The sequence below is a fragment of the Cariama cristata genome, unplaced genomic scaffold (assembly GCF_000690535.1).
Source record: "Cariama cristata isolate BGI_N322 unplaced genomic scaffold, ASM69053v1 scaffold5910, whole genome shotgun sequence".
Classification (NCBI taxonomy): domain Eukaryota; kingdom Metazoa; phylum Chordata; class Aves; order Cariamiformes; family Cariamidae; genus Cariama; species Cariama cristata.
Genome location: NW_009595173.1, coordinates 25,560 through 33,293, shown reverse-complemented (window position 1 = coordinate 33,293; position 7,734 = coordinate 25,560).

Below are 7,734 nucleotides of genomic sequence, written 5' to 3'. Positions count from 1 at the left end.
GAACGCACATTCGGTGCTATGTACAAGCATTACTTATAGGCAAGCTTCCCATGCAGTAGCTCTGTAAGACGGCCGTTAAGTTTGATCCCAAGCCCATGGAAGTCAGCACAAGATTGGGTGGGGTACAGATCAGGTTTGGGCACTTAGCCTCATTTTGTAGGGATTATGAAAAAGTTCTCAGGAAACATTCAGAAAGATTAACTCCAAAATAGCAAGGCTGGTCTCCCTAAGCATCTCTGCAGCCAACAAAGAAAAGCAAACTTGCAAGGAGGAAGGAGGGTAATTTTGGAGCCAGTCTCTCTCCACCAGCTCTAGATGGAGCCTCAGCACACTGCTCTCCCATGGTTATGGTTAATTCCTCAACTTCCCCGCAGCGTGTGTTTAGCAAACCCAGATGTGCCAGCAGGATTTCAGGAAGTATTCAAATGTCTAAACTATATCGATTGAGTCTTGTACTCAGCCAAATGTAATTTATGTCCACTTTATGGTCTTTTTGCTGCCTGAATGTGGTATTTGAGAGTAAACTGCACCCAAGGGAACTAAGCCCCTGTAAAGCTACCAACATAAGTAAGCAAAAAGGCAGCTCCCTGGAACGCAATGCATCCAAACTTTACCTAAGGAAAAAAAGAAGTTTGAAATGAATGGACTTAAGCTGATGCAGGAGAACACTGATGTGCACGACTCCGTAAATTAACAGAACACAGTTAAAGGTGGAAGCCACTAATCACCCCAGTCAAATGTCATCTGCTGTTGCCTGGTGCACGACTTGTACGTGCTAATGCAGTGGAAATAGCCAGAGCTTTACCCACCTCTTGTGGTGTGGTGCTTTTGCATAACATAGGTGTTTACGTATCAGACTGTGACTTAAAAACATATAGAGTGACTGCGTAAGTACATATGGAAGGCAAAACAATATGGTGATGCTGTTTGGTTTTAGTTAATTATGATTCTAGCCTTCTAGAGTGGTTGGTTCTAGCTGGAGTTTCAGTTGAAATGTCCCTGTTGAAAGTAAATAAAACACACACAAGCTTTGCCAAAAAATAACAAGTATTTTTCCTGTCTAGTCTTTTAATGATTTTCTGCAAAAAGGCAATTACAAAATAAAATCCATCCTTTCTGACAACACTGGGGATAATTCCTTTTTTTTGCAATAACAGAAATTGTTTATCTCATAATTACTTTAGCTTGAAAAAAGGCTTAATAATAGATAATGGTCCAATCCTGTATTACTTATTTGAACTAAATTTTTCATGACTAATAGGAATTTTCTCTGACTGAAGAATCCAGGATCCCACGGTAGCTGCAGCTATGTAACAAGTTTAATATTAATCGAGGAACACAAAGCCCCAGCTATCCACAGCATCCACAGAAAAAAGATCTTCAGGAAAGGCAGAGGCATCAGTCAGCACATTTTCCCTCTGTGTTTAGATAATATCTCTGTCTTGACGAGTTTGCAAGAGTTTACCCTCTGCACAGATAAAATATAGATTATAAATAAGGGAAGGAAAGATGTGTAAAAGTGAAGTGACTATGGGTGTGATTTTGGTATGTATCCTTCTACTTTCACATCTTTAGCTTGTTTCCTTAGGAAGAGCAGCCTGTGTTGTCACTGAGCCTGTGTCAATGTGTTAATAAATCTCTCTGTCTGTTGGTACCAATATCTTCTTGTAAATTTGATGGAGATTTTGAAACTTATTACGTGGACAGAGGTCTTTGACACTGAGTTCTTCACATGTCACTAGAGCAGAAGGATCCTTATTAATGTTCTCATTAAGAAGAAAATGCAATGTGAAACAAACTCAAATTAGACACCAGAGAATCCACTCTAGTTTAGATTCTGTTTCAATTTTGTTCATATTTTTTTCCTCTCATCTTCCTCTTCTGATAATTAAAAAGGAGAAAGCTCTGATCACAGCTGTTCCTGAAACAGGACATTCTTAATGTGTCCCCAGTATCTATTAAGGGTGACCTTCCGCTGCAGTGTTCCATAATTGAGTTTAAAAACTCATTTGTCATGAGACAAACCTATTGGAAAGCAAACTCAGTTAGCTGTCATGCTCACAGAGTCCTTCACTTCCATGTTTACACCAATGTAGCCAATTGTTTTCATTTTTATGTGCCTCATAATTCCATAATATGATTTACTGAGAGTCCAGATCCTGGGAAGAAGCAAATTAAAACTTTAGATATTTTTGAAAGTACTTTTTTTTTTTTCCACCAGAAGTACATTTTTATTCCCATTGTTGCAGAGAGGAGATTAAAAGTACAGAATTGCAGTAAGAAATGCAAGCAATGGACCAGAAGTGAGGAAGGATCATAAAGTATGTCCTTCTTTAATGGTTCTAAATCCCAGGTGATCTGGATGTCCTAGCTTTCCAGAGGGGACAAGGACGGTAAGATGAGTCCAAAAGACAAATGATCTCTAGGCATCCCTGGCAATGAACCCCAAATGGACTTGGTTCTTCTCTCTATTTTTATTTAACGTCCAGAGTTGCTGTAGCTGTTAACTATGTCTTATGCTTAAGTAATTCATCTGCTTCCTCAGTGTAAGTAATCTTACTTCTTCTTGGTGTTCTGGCTGGCAGTAAATTGCAGGACACGCGAGGTGGTAGAGTCGAGCTTGCACAGCCAAAGGGATGGGAGATGAGTGGTATCGCCTGGTGCCTCTGAGGATGCTGCCGGGCTGCTGCGTGGTTGCCCTCCCCTGGCCTTGTCCCACATGCTGGGAAGCAGCTGAACTGTGTGATCTTCTTCGCTACGCTCCTTCTGTCTCTCCAAGCCACTTCAGCCCCAATACGGTTGTTTTGATAGCGGTGAAGGCAAGCAGCAGAGTCTCAGTGGTTGTGGTATCACCCTGGTACGGTCTGGTATACACTAACCATGCAAGAAATGCCAGAGGATTTCAAGAAGTGGTAGACTGCTCTGTAGGAAGTGCCCCCAGAGTTTTGTTTTGGAAACCACGTACCATATCGTGGTTTCATTGCCTTTGCAGCCTATCTTTAGAAGGTGTTATCTTTAAAAATTCTCTGTTTGTAGGTGCTGGAAAGTCTCCAGCAAAATATAGCCTAGGTTGACGTAACCTACAGAATGATTACGGTTTTGCAGGTGAAAAAGAGTAGGTAATTTAACATTAAAAAGATTCTATTTCTTATTTTGAAGCCACTGGACAATTTAATGCAATTGCTACACTACATTTTCAGTAGTCAAATGGAAGTGCCTCCCAGACACACCTAGTGTCTGGACAGCCAGCCGACAGAAGAGCATCAGACAGTGATGAGAAAAAATACATTCAAATAATGTTCTAGAATAGCTGAGCTTGTAAAATCCAATCTAAATGTGCACATATAGGATATATATAATATATCCTATATTATATATAGGCACCCACCCACGGGCAAGCTGGGTTTTATATATATACATATATAAGGCAAGGGAGCTGGGCTAAAGTGAGCTATTAAGAAGAGGAAGCTTCCATGGTGAAGATCTAACCTGATTGTTTTCATTCAAGTCCCCTGTGTTTTCTTTTTTGCATTTACCCTAGTCTCTCCCGCTTACTTAATGCACCTATGTGCTTTCCCTCGTAAAGCATTTCCTTCGTATTTTAACAGTTCCCAGTCATTTTCAGCTGTGAACATCTTGAAAGGTTATGGAGAATATATGGCATCCCATCCATCTAACCACTAGATGGAGAGACTATACAGTAAGAATCCAGCATCCAGAGTCACTTCACGTAGGGGACATGTACATCATAGCACATTAAAAATCAGGGGGGCTGCTTATGTGTTCTGTCCTTCAAGTCTGTTTCTCCAGCTTTTAGTAAGATGGAAAATAATGTCAATTATTATACCATGTGCATCTAAATAGTGGATGCTCTAACTGTCCTTTACCTAGCCCACTCTAAACAAGCAATATGGAAACAGGGTACAAAGTGCCTTTTTTTAAATCATGGCTGATGCATCATTCCTGGACCTATCTTCGTACATTTTACACTCAAATAACCATGTTTTCTTCACTACTTCAGAACTGCCCAGTAAAGAGAAGGCTATTTGTGAGCAGCAGTGTTTGTTACCAACCTTTTTAAGTGTCAGTTACAAGTACTTTTTTTGACATGATCAAATATTCAACAGTACTACCAAAACCAGAGACAAATGAAATATTCATAATCATCTGAGGGAAGTCTGCCAATCTTTGAACATTTAGTCTACTACAGCTTCTTGAAATGAACAGAAGGTTCATCGAAATGAACAGAAGCAGCTAGATTTTTTAATGCAAAAGCTGCAGAAGAGGAAAAAGCTGGCAAAAGATCATTCTTCCTCTTTCATGAACCAATCAAATAAGACAGTCTTCTCTGTTATGTTTCTAACAAGAGAAAATTAGAAATGCTCTCCATTTATTGGTATGAATAACCCTTTACCAAACCTAGGAGTGTCTCAAACTAGGCAGTGACTCAAATATCAGTTATAACGAGCTTTCTCCTCTCCCATCTCTATGGATTTGGTCCTCAAGCAAAAACAAGGAAAAAAGCCTCCCCCAAACCACTCCAAAGCATGAAAAGCTCTAAAGAGCTGTAGGAAATGGAAGCTCCAAGTAATCTGCTTTTCAGTGTGAACTACCCCAGAACTGGTACATTATGGATTAATACTAAGACTGATGAAATACTTTGTTTGTTGTTTAAGACAGATAATAATGGGAAAAGAGGGCTCACTGGCTTAAAAATAAATGCCTTCTTTATCAGCATTTAGGTGGCTAAGTTCAAAACAAGAGTGAACACTGAAGAGAGGTATAGTCTCTGTGGAAACAGGGACTAAACAGGAACATCTGCTTCAGGTCATCTTAGAAACCAATGGGCCCTGACTCTACAAAGCATTTACACTTACATGTTCACTGCCTGAACTGAGATTTAAGCATGCACATGAGCACTTTGCTCAGCTGGGGCCACATAATGAATTAATGGCAACAAATAGAGAAGGAGGAAGCCATAAAATCACACAAGGGGCTTTACAGTTAATTATTTTAATGTCACTATTAAGTTTAGGAATTGAAGTCCATAGGAAGGATATTTTATCAGCTGAAGTCTGGCTTTATTGGGAATTTTTGTTATTGAAATGGGAATAGTCATCTTAATGCCTCAAGGTGAAGCGAAGCTATGCTTTAAATACAGAACTTTTGGCTTTGTACACTGCCCTTGAAGCATAACGGCTGTTGCTGCTAATACCAGTGAAGTTCTGTTGTGGACTTAGGGAACGCTATAATCCTCTTAGTTGCAGGAATTCTTTCACTTCACTAGCTAAAGGGCTTTTAGCAGCAATTTGACTTGGAGAGTGAACACATTCCCGTGCGCTAAACAAGCAGCTCATGGTGTCACTTCCATCATATATGACTCGTGTTTTATCCTGACCTTCTTTCCTCACTGTGGATTTTCTAGCACCAGTGTGCACGAGAACATGAAAGGTGTATGACACGCAGCTGTCGCTTGGTTTCCATTAACAGTTTGGTTTTAGAAAGAGAAGTACGCTAGATACTCCTATCTTCCCCAAGTGGGGGGGCTCTCTTTCTTCTCTATAGCTACAGGCGTACCCAGCAAGGACAACGGCTACAAAAACATGAGCGTGGGCTTCCCATGCCCTGAGTTGGCAGGACACAAGCCAATTCCAGTGCAAGAGCTGAGCACACATGACATTTGGCCATGAGTAACGAGCTCAGCCTGTCCGTGAGTCAGTCTGTGCCCTGGGCTTAGCCCCAGCCTAACACAGACACAAGAGGTCCGCAGCCACCTTGCATCTCACCAACCTGGACTACAGGCAAAGCGTGCCTACCCCTAGACAGACAGACCAACCGACCTGAGCGGCTGCCCCAGCACCTGGGGTTGCTGTTTCTGGTATGGGAAGTACAGGGCTGGGAGAAGTGGTCTGCCTCCGTCACCCTATAAGGAGCCCACACCAAACAACTGTCTCATGCAAGGGGACTGACTCATTGAACAGTCCAAAGGTACGACAGCAACAAGTAAAGCAATTTGGAAATGTTAAAACCCATGTCCCATAAAGAAAAAAAGTGCTTCTGAGTTGGAACAGAATCGCCATAACACTGAAGAGCCACCCAGCCCTGGCAGCTCATTTAAGCAGATATATCGTATATGATGATACGCACTCCCCAAAAACGTTATTTGTGTCTTTGTCGTTCAGTAATTGTGGGACTGCACTGAGTTGCTATTTGCAATACTGGCAGTGATACTTCTATGGCACTTACCTGCCTGAAACAAATCAAAGATGTGTAGAAAATAAGATATGTGGAAAATGGAAACTGAAAGGGCAGTGAAGTGTGTTTGCTATCTGGAAGACATAGCTAGTTGAAAAAAAGAGGGGATACAAGAAGCATCAAATGGTATGTCCAAAGTTATTTAAACTCTAATTAATTTTCTATCAAAAAGATGATCAAAATAAACTGTCTTCTATAAAATATTAAGGTTGTTGGAGTTTCATGTGTCTAACATGACTTATCCAATTTTATGAATTCCCTAGATAGTTTAGGAGACTGTAATAGATAGTAAGCCATTCCCTTGAAGCCATCAGGTCTAATCTTCCCAAACCGATAGCAATCACAAACTGTATTACTTGCTTGCATTTGATTGCTTATCCAAGTCCAGTTCTAGTGAGCATATTATAACTGGCCTTGACTCACACCAACTGGCATCCCTATCAATGGGCTCAGGAAGAACACGTCAGCCTGAATTAGCCTAAAACCAGATTATATCCTATGGATGATAAAGAAACTTCAAAGCTTTAAAGGCAGGATTGACTACTCTGCTTCCAGCATGCGCTACAAAGAGGATGAGTCTTCCTTGATCAAGGAACACACCTATTTTGGCCTGAAAAAACACTGAGCCAAAGCTGGCTCTGGTTCTGGGCGTCGTGAAAGGTGCAGTGGCCCCTACGTAGTGGTTAGCATTGAAAGTTTAGACCCTTGGAAGAACTGAAAGTTGATGGGCTCTCTCTGATAGCGAATACCAGTTGTTTTTTTCTGGTCCTTTCATTCAAAGTAGCTGAAAGTCAGTCCCAGACCATAGGTAGTGTTGCAGTTACCTAGATGTAGGTATATCTGCACCTTTTTCAGGGAGGAAGGAGGTTTCGGTACATATTCTGGTGGTCAAAAGCCAGAATCCTTTCTGACCTGGTGCTGAGCATCCAGACTGCCACTGTCAGGCACCTGGCAGCAAGAACTACAAGGTTTCATTCAAAGTAGCTGAAAGTCAGTCCCAGACCATAGGTAGTGTTGCAGTTACCTAGATGTAGGTATATCTGCACCTTTTTCAGGGAGGAAGGAGGTTTCGGTACATATTCTGGTGGTCAAAAGCCAGAATCCTTTCTGACCTGGTGCTGAGCATCCAGACTGCCACTGTCAGGCACTTGGCAGCAAGAACTACAAGGCTTGAGCAGATCCACTGTCCTCCTTTTGACTGCAGAAGCCTGGAAGACTAATGTGGCCTAATCTTTATGTGGCTAAGGTTATGCAAACTGAATCTTACCCAGAAAAGAGCAGGAAGGGGATAGAGAGGCAGCTGCTCCTATTCCCGTTGCATAGTACGCAGTAAACCTAGGATTTTACACTAGTATATGTCCAGAAAGTGATAACATTGCTGAAACAAGTATTAAAAAAAGAGAAAATTAAGTGTGTTTCAGGGGCATAGGAGGAAAATTAGAGACTCGATGAAAGACTGATGCTGGATAGGCTCTGGGG